General features: G+C 43.9%; 1 protein-coding gene across 2 annotated transcripts in view; it reads left to right on the forward strand.

Annotated features, from left to right (window-relative positions):
• Window positions 1-21420, forward strand: part of C1QL1 (complement C1q like 1) — a 54857-nt gene that overhangs the window by 26073 nt on the left and 7364 nt on the right. The window contains exon 1 of one of the 2 annotated variants that reach the window (XR_004536817.1): window positions 20945-21080. The exons of the other annotated variant lie outside the window; for it this stretch is intronic. The gene's annotated coding sequence lies outside the window, so the exon portion shown is untranslated. Of the gene's footprint in view, window positions 1-20944; window positions 21081-21420 lie in introns of those variants that run through there. 2 annotated transcript variants of the gene reach the window in all.

Below are 21420 nucleotides of genomic sequence, written 5' to 3' on the forward strand. Positions count from 1 at the left end.
TAGGCCCGCCCTCAGGCCCACCCAGTTCCACCCATCCCTGCCCCGTTACACCTCAGTCCTGCCCCCAATCCCACCCGAACCCTGTCCAGCCCCACCCCCGCTGCCGGGGCAGGAGGGCATCCGTGCATGTGCAGATGCAACATGATGACATCACACACACGTGCGCGTGCATATGACATCATCGCGTGGCATCCACGCACGTGCGGATGTCCTCCTGCCTGATGCGATTTCGAGGAAGCTTTTCAAAACCGTGTTTTGAAAAGCCGTCTGGACCCCCGGATATGTCCTCGAAAAGGAGAACATGTCCGGGGAAATCCAGACGTCTGGTATCCCTATTGCTGACACTATATTTTCTTTCTTCTGGGAGGCGAAATGTGGACCCCCTGTGTTGGGAAAGGGGACTTAGCTGTTTGCATAGTCCTGAAATACACTGAATCCTGTTTGGATACAAGGTGCAATTTTCTCTGTCCAGGGTCCTGAACTATGGACTCTTCTTCCTAGTCATCTTAGACTTCAAACTTCTCTTAATATTTTCAAGAAAGATCTTCAGACTTTTTTTTATTTACTGATGCTTTTTCATAGATGTTTGATTTTAAAATCTTTTGTAATACAGAATATTCCAGTTTGGAACACATATACCATCCCTTTGACCTCTTGTGTTATCCTTTCCCATCGCTTTTCTATCATCAATTGTAGTTCATCCCTGTTACCCATTCGTGTCATGCGATGTTTTCATTAAATTTTTACTTTATTTTCATTTTATATCTATTTTTATTGTAAGCCACTTAGCTATAATATGATTTGCAGGGTATCAAAAAATAATAAACATGAAACTTGCAATTTGTTCGTTAAAGTATAATGAAACCAAATGAAAAATCCCTTTATGAAACGTGTTTATAAATTGGACAAAGTAAAGACATGAACACACGCATTTGAACAAAGATGTACCTATTCTGGTAGCATCCTTGATAGCACAGAAAAGGTCTTTAAGTGGTAGCAGTGCAGCCTGCATACAGTAATTAAACCAATTACATGAATAAATGACTGCTGTGCTGAGGAGCTGTGTAGCATTGATCCTTCATTTTCAGGCTGAGGGGCTCTGCTCTGCTTTTATTGACACTTCTGGCTCATCTGACGCCTTGTTTATTGATAATGAGGAGAGGTATGTTCTTTTCCCCCACTACCCTTCCCGACCTCTGCTGGTCCTTCCTTGGCCTCTACATGTCCCCAGCCTCCTTCAGCGCCGCTCGGAATTGAGTTGTCCTGTTCCTGGAAGGTTAAAACATGCAAAAGGTGCATGGGTTAACGATGCAGGAAGAGCTGACGCATTTAGAAATTAGAACAATGGAGAAGGCCCTCAAGGAGTCTGGGACTGATATGCCAACATTTTTTTCTCATTCTGCATCAACCATAGGAAAAAAAGGAACATTAGTAAATCTGTCTGAGTCTAGTGTACTAAATACTCCATGGTGGACAACAACTCAATGCCAAGCAACATGCTGTAGGGCAAAGTAATGAAACAGAATGAGACAGGCAACACCACAACAAAATAGAAACCTACCACATTTATCATACAATAATTGGTTCCTTCTGGATTGCTTTACAACATGAGATATCTTAAAATACACTTGCAGAACTGTCCCCCAGCCCCCACCCCCCACCCACAATGGAAAAAGAAGGCCAGTCCTGATTTTCTAGTAAACCCATATTCCCAGTTCAGTACCACATTGCATTTCATCCTGATGACCTGGAGTTAGACAGACAGCAACTCCATTTGCTAAAACAAAGAGCTGGGGGCAAGGAGGTGGGGAGGAAAGATCTATTTTCAGATAAGGAGAAGGGCTGAAGAGAAGGAGGGAAGAGGGAGGAAGACTGCTCTGGATTCTGAGAACAAAGAAGCAGAAGGAATGGCCTAGAGCAGTGTTCTTTAACCTTTTGACACCTATGGACTGGTGGAAATGAAATAATTATTTTGTGGACCGGCAGTTGAAGAACACTGGGCTAAGTCATGCCCATCTCCACCCAATCTCCACCCCAGACCCTGCCCCTATAATAGTACTAATTGTAACACCATTTTTTCCATTCATTTTTCATATATACCCACACAATATAATCGTATTAACAACACATAATGGTTAACCACAAAATTAAAATACACAAAGCACACTGTATGCTTTTCAACATTCATTCCTACCAGAAAACAGATACCCCCATGCAAATGCAGGACTAAAAACTAAAAGTACTAATATTTACAAACAAATCCTAAGATGCAAGACTCTGCAAGCAGTACAACCCCAGAGGAAAAGAAACAAATGCATTTCTTCCTGAACAGACAGTAGATGTAAATCAATCACTAACTAAAAAAATAAAAGCATTCCCACTACCATTGTTGTCTTTCTCCCTCCATGCTGTGCCTTGCCTTCAGGCCTGCCCCCCAATGTTATCTTTGGGCCGGTCCACAGTGCGATGAACGCGGCGTCTTCAGGCCGGCTCCCTGAGTGCTACAGTGCACAAAACTGTGGGCAGCGGCTCCTCGCACACGGCCCATGCCTCATTACATTACATTAGTGATTTCTATTCCGCTAATGCCTTACGGTTCAAGGCGGATTATATCAAAGTTAACAAGAATTACATTAAAAGTGTGCAAGAACAGGATAAGCGATGTCATAATATTTACTTAAGAAATACCAAAGAGTTGTCGAGATCTTAAGGTGATAAATGTTGGGTAAAGAATTACCAAAGAGAAGTCAAGATCTTAAGGAGATAAGTATTGGGTAAATTAGAAGTATTTTAGATTATGTTGAGTAGATAGAAGAACATTAGAGAGTATTAAGGGTATAGAGAGGGTTGGGGGGGGAGGGTTGGGTAGGGACTGGTCGTGCTAGATGGGTTTTATGTATTTTTTGAAGAGTATGGTTTTAATATCTTTCTTGAAGGTTTTGTAGTTTGTGGTTGATGATAACAGAGTGGTGATTTGTCTGTCCAGTTTAGCTGCTTTGGAGGCTATTAGGTTGTCATATAGTTTTTTTCGTTTGACATTTTTGGATGATGGGTGTGTGAATAGTGAGTGGGTTCTCCTGTGCCTGGTTGAAGAGGATTGAGTTAGTCGGTTATTCCAGTAGGTTGGACTTTCTCCGTTAATAGCCTTGAAAAGTAGGCAGTAGAATATGAAATGTACTCTTGCTTGTATTGGAAGACAGTGTGAGTCATGGTATGCCTCTGTGATATGGTCATATTTTTTCAGTGAGTAGACGAGTCTCAGGGCTGAATTTTGTATTGTTTGTAATTGTTTTATCATGGTCGCTGGGCTTGGGAGGTATAGTATGTTGTAGTAGTCTATTAGTCCAAGAATAAGAGATTGTACCAAAAGTAGGAATTGCTTCTTGTCGAAGAATTTTCGGATTTGTCTTAGATTTCTCATGGTCACGAACGATGCTTTTATTACTTTGTTGATTTGTGGTTGCATGGTACAGCCTCTGTCAATTATAACTCCTAGAAGTTTTAGTGTGGGTTGAATTGGGTATGAGAGCAAATTTATTATTAGATTTGTTAAGGTTGGAGTTCTGTTGTTTTCTAGGAGGATGAAGTTTATTTTGGCAAGGTTAAGTTTTAATTTGTGCTCTGTCATCCATGTTGCTACCGTTTTGAGTGTTCTGTGTATTGTGCTTGTCATGATGGGTTCTGGGTGTCGAAGGAGAGGAGAATAGTGATGTCATCTGCGTAGCTGTATGAAGTTATGCCATGATTGTCTAGGTAGGAGCTGAGGGAGGCTATGTATATATTGAATAGTGTGGGTGATAGAGGGTGATCCTTGGGGAACTATGCAAGGGTTGGACCATGGTTCTGATTTTTCTTGCATTGTTTTAACCCTGTATGTTCTTGATTGTAGGAAGCCTTTGAACCAAGCAAGTACTTTGCCTGAGATTCCTATGGAGTCTAGAGTTTGTAGAAGAATGTCGTGATGTACCAGGTTGAAGGCTGCAGAGAGGTCTAGTTGTATGAGCAGGATTTTCTTGCCTGTACAGAGGTATTGTCTTGCAGTGTCCATTAGTGTTCCTAGTAGTGTCTCCGTGCTGTAGTTGGCTCTGAAACCCGACTGTGTGGGGTGGAGTACGTTGTGATTATCTAAGTAAGAGGCTAAAGTTTTGGCTACGAGACCCTCCATCAGTTTGACGTACAGTGGGATTGAGGCTATGGGTCTGTAGTTGGAAGGTTGGTCCGTTGCTCCTTTGGGTCTTTTAATATCGGAGTTCTGATGATTTCGCTGAGTTCTTGTGTGGAAGCCTTCCCTCTGACATTGCGACGTCAGAGAGAAGGCTTCTGATTCAGACGCAGGACACACGTAGGAGCCTTTTCCCACGGCTTTGTGCACTGCAGCACGCAGAGAGCTGTCCCAAAGACGCCGCGTTGATTGCACCGTGGACCGGCGGCTGAAGAACACTGTTGGGGGCCCGATGGATGTGCCAGCCCTGTGGACCAGCAGAAAATTTCTGCAGACTTGCACCAGTCCACGGACCAGCAGTTGAAGAACACTGGACTAAAGGACAGTAGAATTTTTATCTTGATGCCACCTTGAGTCATTATGCATGCATCCTACCATGATCGTTCAATTGTATGCCGCCTAATTATTACCCCCCCCCCCCGTATTGCTCTGCTCTCCTGTATATTAGCCATGTCTCCTCCTATGTTGAAACTATGTTCCTCCACTGTTTGAAACCACGTATGTTAACTAGTAACCTGTCCTGAGCTTTCTCGGAGGATGGGATATAAATCAAAATAAATAAATAAAATGATATATTCAAAATAAAATAAACCTTAATGGGGGGCCCTGTGATGATTGCTGGCTGAATAGATGCCTAGCAGTCTTTCTCCCATAGGATTCCCTCTTATAATCAAGGTTATAAACCATTGTATAGGCAATCACTGCTCCCCTCCCCCCCAGTATACTTTAGAACACTATCAACTTGATAATTAGTGCCTCTGAGAATTAAGGACTCAGCATGGTGAGGAAATGATAGAAAGCAGGAGAGGAGAAAACTAAGGTACAAGAGGACAAGATGGCAGTGGAATACATGCACATGGATAGCGTAGCTGGTTTTAAGAAAGGTTTTGACAAGTTCCTGGAGGAAAAGTCTATAGTCTGTTATTGAGGAAGACATGGGGGATGCCATTTTCTGCCCTGGATCGGTAGCATGGAATATTGCTACTACTTGGGTTTTGGACAGGTATTAGTGACCTGGATTGGTCACTATGGGAACGGGCTACTGGGCTTGATAGACCATTGGTCTGACCCAGTAAGGCTATTCTTATGTCCTTACTGTACAAGAAGAGGCTGTGCAGGAATTGACATGGAAGCTCTAAAATTAAATCCTCTTTTAAGATAAAAGAAACGCAATCAGTACATTTACATCAGGCTGAGGAACTTATTTTGGTGAAGGAGGATAGAGTGATAACACATGAGGAAATGCATCTAGGCCTTGGAGACCCAGAACCAACAACTCCTGGCCTGAATGGACAATCATGAAAACAGGTACAGGAGGAACAGCCTTTGTTTTATAATAATAATTTATTTCTTATGTACCGCCAAAGCCGTAGTAGTTTGAGGCGGTTTACAATAAAGAAGGGCTGGACAAACAGCAAAAATTGGTACAATCAGCGACAGAAGATATAATTAAGAGGGCTGAACAATCAGCGCATATTGGGACAGGATATAGGTACAATATACAATCAGCGAGTGAGGATACAATTAAAGGGAAGCAGGATACAGGTACAATAAAATATAACGGGCCATATGTAAAGGTGAGCAAGGGACGGAGGGGAGGCTAAGAGATCTTGGGAACAAGAGGGCGGGCATAGGGGAGTTAGGTATAAATCGGTTAAATAGGTTAGTTTTTTATAATTTCCTGAAGTCTAGGTAGGATGAGGAGTGCGAGATAATGTTGCCCAGCCAATCGTTTAGTTGACCTGCTTGGAAGGCAAGAGTTCTAATGGCTGAACAGATGGGTTTTGCGTGTGGGTCTGGAAGGGCGGTCTAAGATAAAATGGGGAACCAAGTATAAGGGGGCCGAACCAAGGATGGATTTGAAACAGAAAAAGGCAAACTTGAACTGTATTCTTGCTTCCAAGGGTAGCCAGTGGAGTTTTTGGTAGTAGGGGGTTATGTGTTCTCATTTTTTTAGCCCATATGTCAGACGTATTGCCAAATTTTGGATGATTCTGAGTCTTTGAATGGTTTTTTTTTTAAAGACCCCAGATAGATGATATTACAGTAGTCAAGTAAGCTTAGAATGGAGGATTGCACCAGTAAGTAGAATGAGGTAGCATCGAAGTATTTTCGGATGGTTCTTAATTTCCATAAGGTGGAGAAGCCTTTCCAGAGAGCATTAAGGATCGAGAGAGCCTCATGATTCTGGAAATGTGGTTTCCTGAAGAAGCTTTGGGTCTGCTTCAGAGTTCTGTGCCATTGTGGGCCTACTGTGTGGAGCCCAGGAGAGAAGGGAACCAGAGACCAGGATGAAAATCTGTTTTACTACTGGGGATCTAGCTAGGTACTTGGGACATAGGTTGGTCACTGTTGGAAACAGGATACTGGGCTTGATGGACCTTCGGTCGGTCCCAGTATAGCAATTCTTATGTTCTTATGTATGGTGGCCTCTGTCCTCAATTATCTGGACAGGGCAAGAATTTTGTTGCTATACATACAAAGAAGAGAAATGACTCATGATGGAGAAAAATAAATTTATACACGTTGGATACTCAAAGGGGGCTTAACTGGCTCCTGCCCAGTTATACTCTGATGAAATGCCTGGCCACCAATATTCAATGCACTTTACTGGACAGTACTGTGAATATCTCCACTAACTGGCCATTCCCTAACCAGCTAGGTTAAGGGCAGTCTAAGAGTGGAGTATGGACGGAACCACAACTTAGCTGGCTAGCAGTGATAGAACATAAGAAATGCCCGAACCGGATCAGACCATGGGTCCATCTAGTCCGATGGTCCGCACCTGCGGAGGCTCAGCTAGGTGTTCCCCGATGAGGACTTTGGTCACTCGTATCCCTCAATGTGTCGTGCAAGAAGATGTGTGGCCAACTTGCCCTTAAATCCTAGAATGGTAGTTTCTGCCACAACCTCTTCTGGGAGTGCGTTCCAGGTGTCCACCACTCACTGTGTGAAACAGTATTTTCTGACATTTGTCCTGGTCTTGTCTCCCTTCATTTTCAGTCCATGACCTCTTATCCGAGTCACATTTGACAATGTGAATAACGTTGTTTCTTGCTCTATTTTGTCGATTCCTTTTAGTATTTTAAAAGTCTCTATCGGATCCCCCCGCATTCTTCTCTTCTCGAGGGTGAACAATCCCAGTTTTCCGAGGCGTTAATTGTATCTCACGTTCTCCATATTTTTAACTAGCTTCGCCGCTCTCCTCTGCACCCTCTCCAGTATTGCTATATCCTTCTTTAAGTAGGGAGACCAGTGTTGGACACAGTATTCAAAGTGTGGTCTGACCATTGCTCTATAGAGCGGCATTATGACATCCTCTGATCTACTCGTGATTCCCTTCTTTATCATGCCCAACATCCTGTTTGCCTTCTTAGCCGCCACTGCGCATTGAGCCGACGGTTTCAGGGTCCTGTCTATTAGTATCCCCAGGTCCTTTTCTTGCTCGCACTTTTCCAATTTTACACCTAACATTTTATATTCGTGCTCCTTGTTTTTTCTGCCCAGGTGCATCACTTTACATTTCTCTATATTAAACTTCATATTAAACTTGATATTCAGTTCGCAACTGCTAAATCAACATATAAAGGGCATAGTAGTGATTCCCCTGAGGCAAATGCATGAAAGCTCATATGAATTGAATGGACTTCGGTGCATTTGCCACAAGGGACTCGCTACTACGGCTTTGTAAAAAGAAGCCAAAGTTAGGCCAGCACAAAGGCTGTCCTAACCTCATATACCATAACCTGGCACTGATCTGAATATTGGTCGGTCCCCAGTTATCTTCCAGGTCAGTGCACATACCCTGATACTCAATGCCAGGAGCTTTGAATGTCTGGAGGTTAGCTCAGTCCAAGACGGTGAGCAGCTTACAAGTCAATCAGTTACCTTAGAGGGGTTTAAAAAAGGCTTGGATAATTTCCTAAAAGAGAAGTCCCAGGTACATTAGGTAGATTGTGAGCCTGCCAGGACAGACAGGGAAAAATGCTTGAGTACCTGAATAAATTAATGTAAACCGTTCTGAGCTCCCTTGGGAGAACGGTATAGAAAATTGAATAAATAAATAAATAAATAAAAGAAGTCCATAGGCCATTATTGAGATGGCTTGGGGAAATCCACGGCTTATTCCTAGGATAAGCAGCATAAAATCTCTTTTACTACTTGGGATCTAGCTAGGTACTTGGGACCTGGGTTGGCCAGGATACTGGGCTTGAAGGACCTTTGGTCCGTCCCAGGATGACAATTCATATGTTCTTATGTTTACAAGCTACTTGTTGCCATGGGCTGAATATCAGTCCTGGAGTTTTTATCAGCTAGAAATTAAAGTTTTAGTTGAGTGAAGAACATCCAATCTTCTGCTGGAAAAATATGATGCAGGTGACAGCAATGTTTGAACTTAGACAGAAAAATCAGCAGGGGATAGAAAGTGCCCCATATCAACCATCTATGGAAACAATATGTGATTTAATATCCAAATTCTAATAGCAATAACAGGGTTTCTTATATATTACTGTATTATGGCTAAGAGTTTTAAATGGTTTCAAATAAAGTTAAAAATATTGATTTATACAAAAAAATAAAAAGAAGTTGTATCAAAGTTATAAAACCCCCAAATAAGATAAATATTTCTACATTTTGGTAACTTTCAAAATTTAGGGTCCCCTTTTCAAAGCCATGTTAGCGATTCCCGGCGCTACAAATGCAACAAAGGACCTCTTCTATCAAACTGCACTAGCAATTTGTAGCGCGGTGAGCTGCGCTGAATGGCCCGCGCTGCTCCCGACGCTCATAGAGTTCCTATGAGCGTCGAGAGCAGCGTAGGCCATTCAGCGCGGCTCTCTGCGCTAAAAACTGCTAGCACAGTTTGATAGAAGAGGCCCAAAGTCCATTCATTTTCTATGGGCTTCGTTGCATTTGTTGCACCGGGAATCACTACCCTGGCTTTGTAAAAGGGACCCTTAGTTTACCTAATTTTTATCAGTAAAGAGTTCCACAGACTAGATGCCATTTGAGTACATAATTTCTTAGGAGAAGATATTGGTCGCCGTACCTAAAGAAGGATATGGCGATACTCAAGAGGGTTCAGAAGAGAGCGACGCGTTTGATAAAAGGTATGGAAAACCTTTCATACGCTGAAAGATTAGAGAGACTGGGGCTTTTTTCGCTGGAGAAGCGGAGACTTAGAGGGGATATGATAGAGACTTACAAGATCATGAAGGGCATGGAGAAAGTGGAGAGGGACAGATTCTTCAAACTTTCAACAACTACAAGAACGAGAGGGCATTCGGAAAAATTAAGAGGGGACAGATTCAGAACCAATGCTAGGAAGTTCTTCTTCACCCAACGGGTGATGGACACCTGGGACGCGCTTCCAGAGGGCGTGATAGGGCAGAGTACGGTATTGGAGTTCAAGAATGAATTGGACAATTTTCTGAAGGAAAAGGGGATAGAAGGGTATAGATAGAGGGCTAGTATACAGGTCCTGGATCTGATGGGCCATCGCGTGAGCGGACTGCTGGGCATGATGGACCTCAGGTCTGACCCAGCAGAGGCACGGCTTATGTTCTGATGTCCTTATGTTATAATCTCATGGTTGAAACAAGATATTTCCAGATGGGAGGAGAGGACGGGGAGTTGAGGGGTATGTTTGGAAGTATGTGTGAGAGACTACGGGCTCATTTTACTAAGGTACGCTAACGTTTTTAGCGCGCGCAGAATATGAGCACGTGCAAACCCCCACGCTAGGTGGAAAAACTAACGCCAGCTCAATGCTGGCATTAGCGTCTAGAGCGCGCATTAAAACCTCTATTGTTCCTTAATAAAAGGAGCCCTATGTGGAGGAGCAGGAAGGAGCGAGGGGGGAACATAGAAAAACATGGTACAAATGTAAGAAATATGAAATTGTGTTCTTTTCTGAAAATTATGTGTTTGATATGCCTGTTGTGAAGAACTATCTTCCTATCTACAATTTTTGTATGCTACTTAAAAGTTAACAAAAACTATCAAAGCGATGTAAAATTATAATCACCCTGCCCCCCCCCACCCCCCAAGCCCTTCCAAAAAATGTTAAGGCTATTTTATCTCCCACCCGCCCTCTTCCTACATATACAAAGCAACAAATAGAACTCAAAGTTCTAGAATATACCCTAACACTACTGCAATATTGACCGTCTAAACCCCTCCCCCCAGAAGATTCCAGATCAAGAGCAGACACCCAGTGGTCTCTCTAACACACTACATGGAAATAACCAGGTTTTTAAAGTTTTACTAAACCCCTTACAATGATCTGATTTGCAGGGTCAGGGGGCAATTTATTCTACAACATGGGGGCACCTATGCCATTGTATAGATCCATGGTGAGGCCCCACCTGGAGTACTGTGTGCAATTTTGGAGGCCGCATTATCGCAAGGACGTGCTGAGGATGGAGTCGGTCCAGAGAATGGCCACTCGGATGGTCTCGGGACTCAAGGATCTCCCGTACGAGGAACGGCTAGAAAAATTACAGCTATACTCAATCGAGGAGCGCAGAGAGAGGGGAGACATGATCGAGACGTTCAAATATCTCACGGGCCGCGTCAAGACAGAGGAAGATATCTTCTTTTTCAAGGGTCCCACGGCAACAAGAGGTCATCCGTGGAAAATCAGAGGCGGGAAACTGTGAGGTGACACCAGGAAGTTCTTTTTTACTGAAAGGGTAGTTGATCGCTGGAATAGTCTTCCACTTCAGGTGATTGAGGCCAGCTGCGTGCCTGATTTTAAGGCCAAATGGGATCGACACGTGGGATCTATTCACAAGGTAAAGGTAGGGGAGGGTCATTAGGGTGGGCAGACTGGATGGGCCGTGGCCCTTATCTGCCGTCTATTTCTATGTTTCTATGTTTCACCTACAGAGAAGGCTCTCTCTATCTCTATCTGTGTGTGTCTCTCTCAATACATATAGCGGGATATAAAGCCATGCTGTATTTGCTTAAAAAGGTGGGAATCAATGCAATTGGCTGTTTCAGACTTGTCTGTCGAAGAAAACTAGAAAGTATAGCAACACATCATCTGGGGTGTGGAGAGGGGTATTATCGCAGGCATTCCAAATCCTCCTCCATCTTGTGAGAAGGAGAGCCCCCAGTGCTAATTGTCTCCTGGTTTATAAAGATATTGGCAACGAGACATGAGGAAGCAGCTGTGCCCCCTCCCACACTGTTTTTTTATCTCAGGCGTAAGATAACAGATGTAAGTAGAGCAGAGTAAAGAACAAACCCAGGCAGCATTTCAATCTTACTTTTTAAGATGTATTTCTGACTTATTATCTTTAGATAGCTGTCTTTTTCTTTTTTGCAATTAGAGGGTAGAACAGATGGTGAAGTTTAGTTAAAAGGTGACATACGGTACTTATTACAAACAACTTTCGCTTTCATCCTAGGCATTCTTTGCTGGACCAGAAATTCACTGAATTATGACTGGTTTCATACCAGTATTGCTAAAAACCATTGAAGCTGGAAGGAGGGGGAATGGGTGTTGCTTGGATAATACGAAGGGCCGCTGAAAAGTTCTCAGCCCAACCAACAAAGTTGGGGCAGTCTCATCAAGGGCTATACATTTAGTCAGTGCCCCCTCCCCCCCCCTGGCAGTCCGCCCTGGGTGCTATACATCATTCTAAAAAGGAGTCCAGTTTTCTCCACAACAAAATACTGGCATGGAATTTTTTTACATTGGAAATGGGAGTAGTACCAGTGTTCGAACTGAGTAATTGAAAATTAAACCCATTGAAGAGCACTGGTGTTCTCAGATCTCAAATTTGCTTTATCTATGTTTAATTATCTTTATTAAAAATTGCAGAATCACAATCTCAAAAGATAATATGAAGGAACACCAGCCACCTATATAGTGAAAGTGATTTGGCTATAACAAAACCACTGAAATAAATTTTTGTCATAGGAACATAATCCCACCTATCCTACTAAGATATGCACCCCAAAATCCAACCCTACCCCTCTTTCCCATCCCTACAACTGACAGGAGTAAAAGTATATAACAGATTCTAGAGCAATAGAAACAATAACAATTATGAATACTTTATATGCTTGAGTATAAGTTGATCCGAATATAAGTCGAGACCCCTATTTTCCCCCAAAAGGAGGAAAAATGGTTGACTCAAATATAAGTTGGGGGAGGCCCTTAATATTCAAGTGCCATGCCCTGCCAGGCATCTGGATCTGCACCTAGTGTCCCCTCCGTCACGCCCTCCCCTGCAAGGTTCTGCACTCAGCCCCCCTCCCTGTCAAATTCTGCACCCAACCCCCTTCCCTCCCTGGCCTGCACTCAGTCCCATGCCCTATCAGGCTGTAAACCAAGCCCTCTTCCCTGCCAGGCACTGAATACAGTCCCCCCCTCCCTGCTAGGCTCTGACCACTGTCCCACCTTCCTTCCCTGTACCCTCTTCCCCCTAAAAAGAGCCAACCTCATCAGTGATGTCACAATGGCTTGATTGTTTCATACTTCCCTCTGCCCTCTAACCCAGCCAGCAGATTAACCCTTCCCCTTAACTTAAACCACCTAGTGGTAGGCCGGGATAGGAGGGAACCCTCCCGTCTTCTGCCCCAGCCAACACTAATAATTATCACTCTCCCTCCTTCCCTCCCTCCCTCACGAATCTGTTCCCTGGTGGTTCAGCGTGTATCCCGCGCTGAAATCCTTTGTAAAGGTAGTAGCCAGCAGTGCACCCAGGCCGGCACGCAGGAGCGAGCTTTTTGTGTTGTCGGCCGGCCCTGCACCGCTCCTTGATAGGCTGCCGTGAGAACTGTGAATCCCATGAGAACTCGCGGCAGCCTATCAAGGAGCGTTGCAGGGCCGGCCTGGGTGCACTGCTGGCTACTACCTTTACAAAGGATTTCAGCGCACGATACATGCTGGACCACCAGGGAACAGGTATGTGAGAGAGGGAAGGAGGGAGGGTGGTAATTTTTAGTGTCAGCCAGGGCAGGAGACGGGAAGGATCCCTCCTGTCCCGGCCTAAGGTAGGTCTGCAGGAAGTCCATGAGGGTTTATAAACCGGGACTCCCATTTTTGGGCTAATTTTTTGGCCCCAAAATCCCGGTTTATATTGTGTCTGGGCTTTTGTGACCCAAAATATAGTAACCCTAAATATCAGTCAGTGGCAGATCTAGGTGACTGAGAACAAGTATAAAGAATGAATTTGCATGTTCTAAGCTCTTCCGCTTAGGTCCTTAAAAACTAAAATAGGCTCTAAACTGAACTTGGAGACAGTGTAACTGAGACCAGTAAAATATTCCTAAATGCCACCCCATTGTAATTGCTGCAAGAGTCATAACAAATACATAACATAACGTGTAATTAAACTCTGTAATTTGTTGTCGGAGAATGTGGTGAAATCGATTAGCTTAGCGGGGTTTAAAAAAAGATTTGCCGAGGATGACGGGTACTGGCGCCCACACCAAGAGGGCACCCGGAGTGGACCACCCCAGCACCCTCTTACTAGGCCTCTGCTGGTAGGATGTCTCTTGTCCTAGCAATGTCACTACATATCCATCAAATTTGAATAATTGACCTCAAAACATTCAAAGTCTCACTGAAAACACTCTTGTTTAAAGAAGCATACCAACTCCTGACGATCTGAAGTACAACTGTACCACACTAGGAATAGCCATGTAATAATCAGTGTCACTAGAACCAGCACGGTGTGATTTTTGAAAGGTATAGCCTATATTGTTATGTCCTGTTAACTATCCCCACCTTTTACAAAACCACAGAAGCGGATTTTAGCTCAAGCCGACACGCTGAATGCTCTGCGCTGCTCCCGACACTCATAGAGCATTCAGCGAGCCAGCCTGTGCTAAAAACGTACTGATAGTGTGGAATATAAATATTATAAATAAATAACTAAAACATTCAGCCCCTAAATGGCCAGATTTAGTGCATAAATGGGACCACATAAATGTCTGTCCTATTTTTATGCACTAGCCCATGGCCGCTTAAGTGCTGAATATCAACTTAAATGGCTATGTGTTAGCTGGCTTAGAAATAACTGGATATTAAAAGCCAAAGCCCGCTTAGGTCCCAGCTTTGAATATCCAGGAATAACTCCGTTGGCGGTAAGCAAAACATTCATTGCTGCTGTACCGGGCATGAAGGACATGCCGTGCATGCTGTACCGGGCATGCTGGTCGCCGTGCATGAAGGACATGGTACTACTCGAAAGGTTCCAGAGAAGAGCAACCAAGATGGTTAAGGGGTTGGAGGAGCTGCCATACAGTGAACGATTAGAGAAACTGGGCCTCTTCTCCCTCGAACAGAGGAGATTGAGAGGTGACATGATCGAAACATTCAAGGTACTGAAGGGGATAGACTTAGTCGATAAGGACAGGTTGTTCACCCTCTCCAAGGTAGGGAGAACGAGAGGGCACTCTCTAAAGTTGAAAGGGGATAGATCCCGTACAAGCGTAAGGAAGTTCTTCTTCACCCAGAGAGTGGTAGAAAGCTGGAACGCTCTTCCAGAGGCTGTTATAGGGGTAAACACCCTATAAGGATTCAAGACAAAGTTAGACAAGTTCCTTCTGAACAAGAGCGTGCGCTGGTAGGGCTAGTCTCAGTTAGGGCACTGGTCTTTGACCAGAGGGCCACTGTGTGAGCGGACTGTGGGCATGATGACCCAGCAGCGGCAATTCTTATGTTCTTATGTTATTAGCTAACACAAGTTTTTAAAAATGTACAAGTTTATTAGGATTTTAGATACCGCCTATCAAGGTTATCTAAGCGGTTTTACAATCAGGTACTTAAGCATTTTCCCTGTCTGTCCTGGTGGACTCACAATCTATCTAACGTACCTGGGGCTATTGAGGATTAAGTGACTTGCCCAGGGTCACAAGGAGCAGTGTGGGATTTGAACCCACAACCCACACACCTTTCAAGACAATCGAAAGCTAGGTTGAAAACTCAGATTTCAACATTTGTCCTCTCTTAAAGGAAGCGCCATAGTTTTGGAAAGAAAGATGTGCAAGGAGGCATGAATAGCGAAACCTGGAGCAAAATGTAGAACTGCACAGGCTGAGAAAGTGCAAGTCCAGTGATTAGGAAATGGGAGCAGATGGCAAGTGAGATCCTGGCAGTCAAGGTGCTGATGCCAAGTGCATTGAACAGTAAGCAGATCCTGGGTCATCCAGGAGAGAAGATGTTAAAGATGAGCAGAGGCTCTGGCACAGTCTCCCCATCATCTCCACTGAGTTCACCACAGCACCAGTGAGGAAATATGCCTTTGTCTAGTTCAGGGGGGTAGGCAACCGTGATCTTTCAGGGCCACAACCCAGTTGAGTTTTCAAGATTTCCTCAATGAATATGCATGAGATTGATTTGCATATACTGCTTCCATTGAAAGCAGGTTTCTATCACAGCACAATGCAATTTGTGTCCTGCGCACAGCATGTCAGAGGCAATACAAACAGTGGCCTATATCACTGGAGGTTGGAAACTTTTGCTCTCCTGCCTCTGGTATATTTCCTGAAAATGCACAATCTTTTCCCACCTTTAGGGTTGCCATATGGCGCCAGAAAAAGGAGGATGGACTAAGACATCCGGGTTTTACTTCCATTGCTTTCAATGGAAGTAAAACCTGAATGTCTTAATCTGTCCTCTTTATTTCTGGGAGCCATATGGTAACCCGAAGAATGACCAATAAACCCTATCCTGGAGGACCCCCAGGCCAGTCGGATTTTCAGGATAGCCCTAATGAATATGCATGGAGCAGATTTGCATGCCTGGCACCTCCATTATATGCAGATTCATTAGGGCTATCCTGAAAACCCGACTGGCCTGGGAGTCCTCCAGGACAGGGTTGGGAACCACTGATCTAGATAGCTCCAGTGGCAGACACATTTTTAATTTTGGAAACAGGTTAAAAACTTGCTAAAAATAACGTGTGATGTTTCCTTATCATCAGAGAAGCTCTTTTCTAGATCCTCTTATCTTTAAAGCACAAATCATCTGGCACAGAAATCTCAGCCTTCGGTTGCACTAACTCTGGAATTTCTTGATAGATTCTTAATCCCATATGCCCCTTCAAGAACACTGAGGTCAAATACCCAACATCTTCTATCCATTCCATCCATGTGTCTCATTAGCACGACCCGTTCTACCATCTTCTCAGTTACCGCCCCCATGCTCTGGCCTTCAATGCCCATAGAATTACGTGAAGAAATGATATTTAAACGCTTTAAAACAAAACTATGCAAAAATGCATTTGATCTTTAATTTATAACATTTTATTGAAGGAATCCAATAAATATACAATAATATAATACAATAAAATAATCATTACATTTACATTCACAATATTAATTTTCAAACAAATGTCTATCATTCCTTCAAAATAAATTTCCATATTACCCATTACATACCTCTATATACCCCCCTGTTTCCTTCCCCCCTTCCCTTTCCCCCTATTCACCCCTCCCCCCTCCCCCCCATATTAAATCTTTCTCCAAAACCTTTATCTACCGGCAGGTCCTCTCCTAATGTACTACCCTTTAGTGGCTTTCTATCCTATTTTGATATGTAGTTCTCTCCCTCTCCCCCTCTCTCCTTCCTGTACCAGTACGTACAAGTACAAGGGGGCACTCAGAGAAATTGAAAGGGGAGAGGTTTAGAACAAACGCCAGGAAGTTCTTTTTCATACAGAGGGTGGTGGATACATGGAACGCGCTGCCGGAGGATGTGATAAACAGGAGCACGCTACAGGGCTTCAAAGAAGCTTTGGATAGGTACTTGGAGGACAAAGGGATTGAGGGGTACAGATAAGAGTAGAGGTAAATTATAGGGATGGGACTAGAGGTAAGCTATAAAATTAGTCAGGAATCACTGTTCAGGCACTAGGCCTGATGGGCCGCCGCGGGAGCGGACCGCTGGGCGAGATGGACCTTCTTATGTTCTTATGTACGTCTGTATGTCATAATCTATGTTACCCCGATTTGATATTTTAAACGTATACCACTTAGAAGCTTGATAAGCAGAATATCAAATTTGAATGAAACTTGAAGTGACATCAGAGGCCGGCATGAGGAGCAGGTTGGAGCTGCTGCTCATGCTGGCAAGGAGCGAGAGGTACGGTGGGGGTGAATTAAAGGAATGGGAAGGAGCACTGGGTGGAGAGGAAGGGAGGTGCCGACGCCCCCACCCAGACGGCGCCTGGAGCAGTCCACCCCCCTCATGCAATGGAGTCAGTGCATGCAAATTTTTCAAATGCATCCTCATTGTGGATATCTTGAAAAGCTGACAGGCCCTGAGGAATGGGTTGAGAAGCACTGGAGTAGAGGGAATGCAAAATCCTCACATGTCAACTCTTCTGCACACGCATCCCCGTTCTTTCAAAATCTGGTAGAACGCCCCAGACAGGTGGAGAATTGCTAGCTCAGTAAACAATGGAAAAAAATAGATTTTCAGTCCTTAAAATAGGTATAAAGGTGCTGAAGTGAAAAGAGCCTGCTAACTCCTCCTGTCACATTATCTGTGCTCTGCATATGTCTCTTCCTGAGTTGCTGAGCTCTCTGATTTAACACAAAGGCAATTGCTTTTCCATCACATTTCGGTCGAGGAGGGCTCCTTCAGGATTTGTTCCATCCTACGAGATCCTCAGCTCCACACAAATGTTTGTCTCTTATCATTATAGGGACCTGATATACCTTCTTTCAGGAGCCACCAGTAAGAAAGATATAGGGCTCCTTTTACTAAATACTAACGCAAGCTCTCTAGAGGCATTAGCGTTCAACGTGTGCTAAAAACCACTAGTGCACCTTAGTAAAAGGAGCCCATAGTGGCGCTAGAAAAGGTTCAAAGAAGAGCGACCAAGATGGTAAAGGGGATGGAACTCCTCTCGTATGAGGAAAGACTAAAACGGTTAAGGCTCTTCAGCTTGGAAAAGAGACAGCTGAGGGGAGATATGAGTGAAGTCTACAAAATCCTGAGTGGAATAGAAGGAGTACAACCACTAGTGCACCTTAGTAAAAGGAGCCCATAGTGGCGCTAGAAAAGGTTCAAAGAAGAGCGACCAAGATGGTAAAGGGGATGGAACTTCTCTTATATGAGGAAAGACTAAAACGGTTAAGGCTCTTCAGCTTGGAAAAGAGACGGCTGAGGGGAGATAGGAGTGAAGTCTACAAAATCCTGAGTGGAGTAGAAGGAGTACAAGTGGATCGATTTTTCACTCTGTCAAAAATTACAAAGACTAGGGGACACTTGAAGTTATAGGGAAATACTTTTAAAACCAATAGGAGGAAATATTTTGTCACTCAGAGAATAGTTAAGCTCTGGAATGCATTACCAGAGAATGTGGTAAGAGTGGATAGCGAAGCTGGTTTTAAGAAAGGCTTGGACAAGTTCTTGGAGGAAAAGTCCATAGTCTGTTATTGAGAAAGACATGGGGGAAGCCACTGTTTGCCCTGTATCGGTAGCATGGAATATTGCTACTCCTTGAGTTTTGGCCAGGTACTAGTGACCTGGATTGGCCACCATTAGAACGGGCTACTGGGCTTGATGGACCATTGGTCTGACCCAGTAAGGTTATTCTTATGCTTTTAAGAGCATAAGAACTGCCATTTCAAGATCAGACCTTAGGCCAATCAAGTCCGGTGATCCGCTCATGCAGAGGCCCAGCCAGGTGTAACCTGGTGAAACGTAGTCACCCGTATCCTTCTATGCATCTTGCGAGGAGATGTGCATCTAACTTGCCCTTAAAACCTAGAACGGTGGGTTCCGCAGCAACCGCCACCGGGAGAGCGTTCCAGGTGTCCACCACTCGCTGCGTGAAGCAGAACTTCCTGGATTTGTTCTGGGCTTGTCCCCTCCCTCAGCTTCAGTCCATGACCTCTTGTCCTGGTCACATTTGACATCATAAATAACTTTTTATCCTGCTCTAGCTTGTCGATTCCTTTTATTATTTTAAAAGTCTCAATCAGATCTCCTCACAGTCTCCTCTTCTCAAGGGAGAATAGTCCCAGTTTTTAAAGTCGTTCTTTGTAGTTCAAGTTCTCCATACCTTTAACTAGCTTCGTTGCTCGTCTCTGCACCCTCTCCAGCAGTTTTATATCCTTCTTTAGGTAGGGAGACCAGTGTTGGACACAGTATTCCAAGTGTGGTCTGACCATTGCTCTATAAAGCGGCATTATGACTCTCTCCGATCTACATGTGATTTCCTTCTTTATCATCCCCAACATTCTATTTGCTTTCTTTGCCACTGCCGTGCATTGTGCCGGTTTCAGGGTCCTATCTATCAGTACCCCCAGGTCCTTTTCTTGTACGCTCTTACCCAGGGTTGCACCTGACATTCTATACTCTTGCTCCTTGTTCTTTCTGCCCAAATGCATTACCTTGCATTTTTCCACATCAAACTTCATCTGCCATTTCTCTGCCCATTTCTCTAACTGGCTCAAATCTCTCTGTAGTTCCTCACTGTCCTTTTGTGATCTGATTACCCGACATAACCTCGTGTCATCTGCAAACTTGATGATTTCACTGGACGTTCCTTCTTCTAGGTCGTTGATGAAAATATTAAATAAGATGGGCCCAAGAACTGAGCCCTGGGGCTCATCGCTAGTCACTTTCTCCCAGTCTGAGAGCTTCCCATTTATGCTCACCCTCTGCATTCTGTTTTCCAGCCATTTGCCTATCCACCTTAGTATGTCTCCCTCTATTCTGTGGCTTTGTAATTTCCTGAGAAGTCTTTCGTGTGGAACTTTGTCAAACGCTTTCTGGAAGTCCAAGTATATTATGTCCACTGGTTATGTTCATATGACTTAGGAAGCTCAGAGCTGTCAAACAGGAGCAGGGTTTGCTTCAGAATTCTGGCAATATCTCTCCAGTTCCCCCTACAGTCAGATTAATGAGGAGACTGAGAGGAAGATTCTCTAATATTGGCGGTAAAATCCAACAGGCGGCTATTGCGGACATAAATGTAACAATTTCAAAAAGATGTGTCATTCTCAAAAAAACATGCATGCAAATGAAGTTCACGAAGAGTCGTCAAATTTACATGAGATGAGTCCCAATCGGCACATGCGCAGAATGAACCATGCTAAGAGGCATAGAAGTGGACATGTGCTGAGAAAAGCTACACCGTAAGCACCCTTATCATGTGCGTGCCTTATTGGAGGGCATGCCTTGCTGGGTTACATAGAAACATAGAAAGCACAAATGATGTCATATACTGAGCCCATGGAAGGCATGGGTGGATATGAGGGGCAGATGCTAGGTCATTGTGTCAGTCATAAGCTTGCCAGCACTATTGGGAGGGAAGGGAGGAGAGGTGCGAGCATCGGCTTTCAACAAGCATGCGATACTACTGCTATCAAATGCTTAGTTAATTGGTCATTGTTACCCTACTGTTCTGTATTTAAAACTTTCAATAAAGATTATTGAACAAAAAAAAAGACATGCCTTTAATACACGCACTCGAAAAGGGTACTTTTGAGATCTTTTTTCCCCCCCCTCCTACTATAATTTATGCGAGTGGTGTATTTTTTTTTTTTTAATTTATGATGAGCTACAGCCTGAAAAACACACCTCAGATGCATTTTGCACAGTATCGGCACCCCCAGACCATCCAGTAATTTTTGGTTGTCAAAAGCCAATGCTGTGCTTGGGAAATCACCTGATGATGATAGAGAATCGCCCAGAGTGCTCCTTTAAATATTGATGAGCCCGTTTTACTACCACTTTAATATTTATGACCTCATTGTAATACATTTGCATAGCAGAGTCAGAGTCCACTAGGAAGCTTGGAAAAGACCATGGTGAGCCGTTCTGGTAAAATACTGCCATGTTAAACTGGCTAGAGCCAGTTTAGCCATCGTTAAAGGCAAGGTAAGTTTTGAGAATCCTCTTGCAGATCATAAGTAAATTCAAGCTGAGTCAGATCAAGGTCCATTGAGCCCAGCATATTGCTTTTGGTAGATTATTCCAGAGGACAGGAGCCAACTGAAAACAAATTGCACAGAAGTGAGTAGATCCCAGTGAGTCATGGAAACATGAGGCAAAACCATTTTGTAGTCTTATAAAGAGACCCTGGGGAAAATTCTTTAAATCAGGGGTAGGGCACTCCGGTCCTCGAGAACCGTATTCCAGTAGGGTTTTCAGGATTTCCCCAATGAATATGCATTGAAAAGCAATGCATGCAAATAGATCTCCTGCATATTCATTGGGG

Source organism: Geotrypetes seraphini, chromosome 13, assembly GCF_902459505.1.
Source record: "Geotrypetes seraphini chromosome 13, aGeoSer1.1, whole genome shotgun sequence".
Taxonomy (NCBI): domain Eukaryota; kingdom Metazoa; phylum Chordata; class Amphibia; order Gymnophiona; family Dermophiidae; genus Geotrypetes; species Geotrypetes seraphini.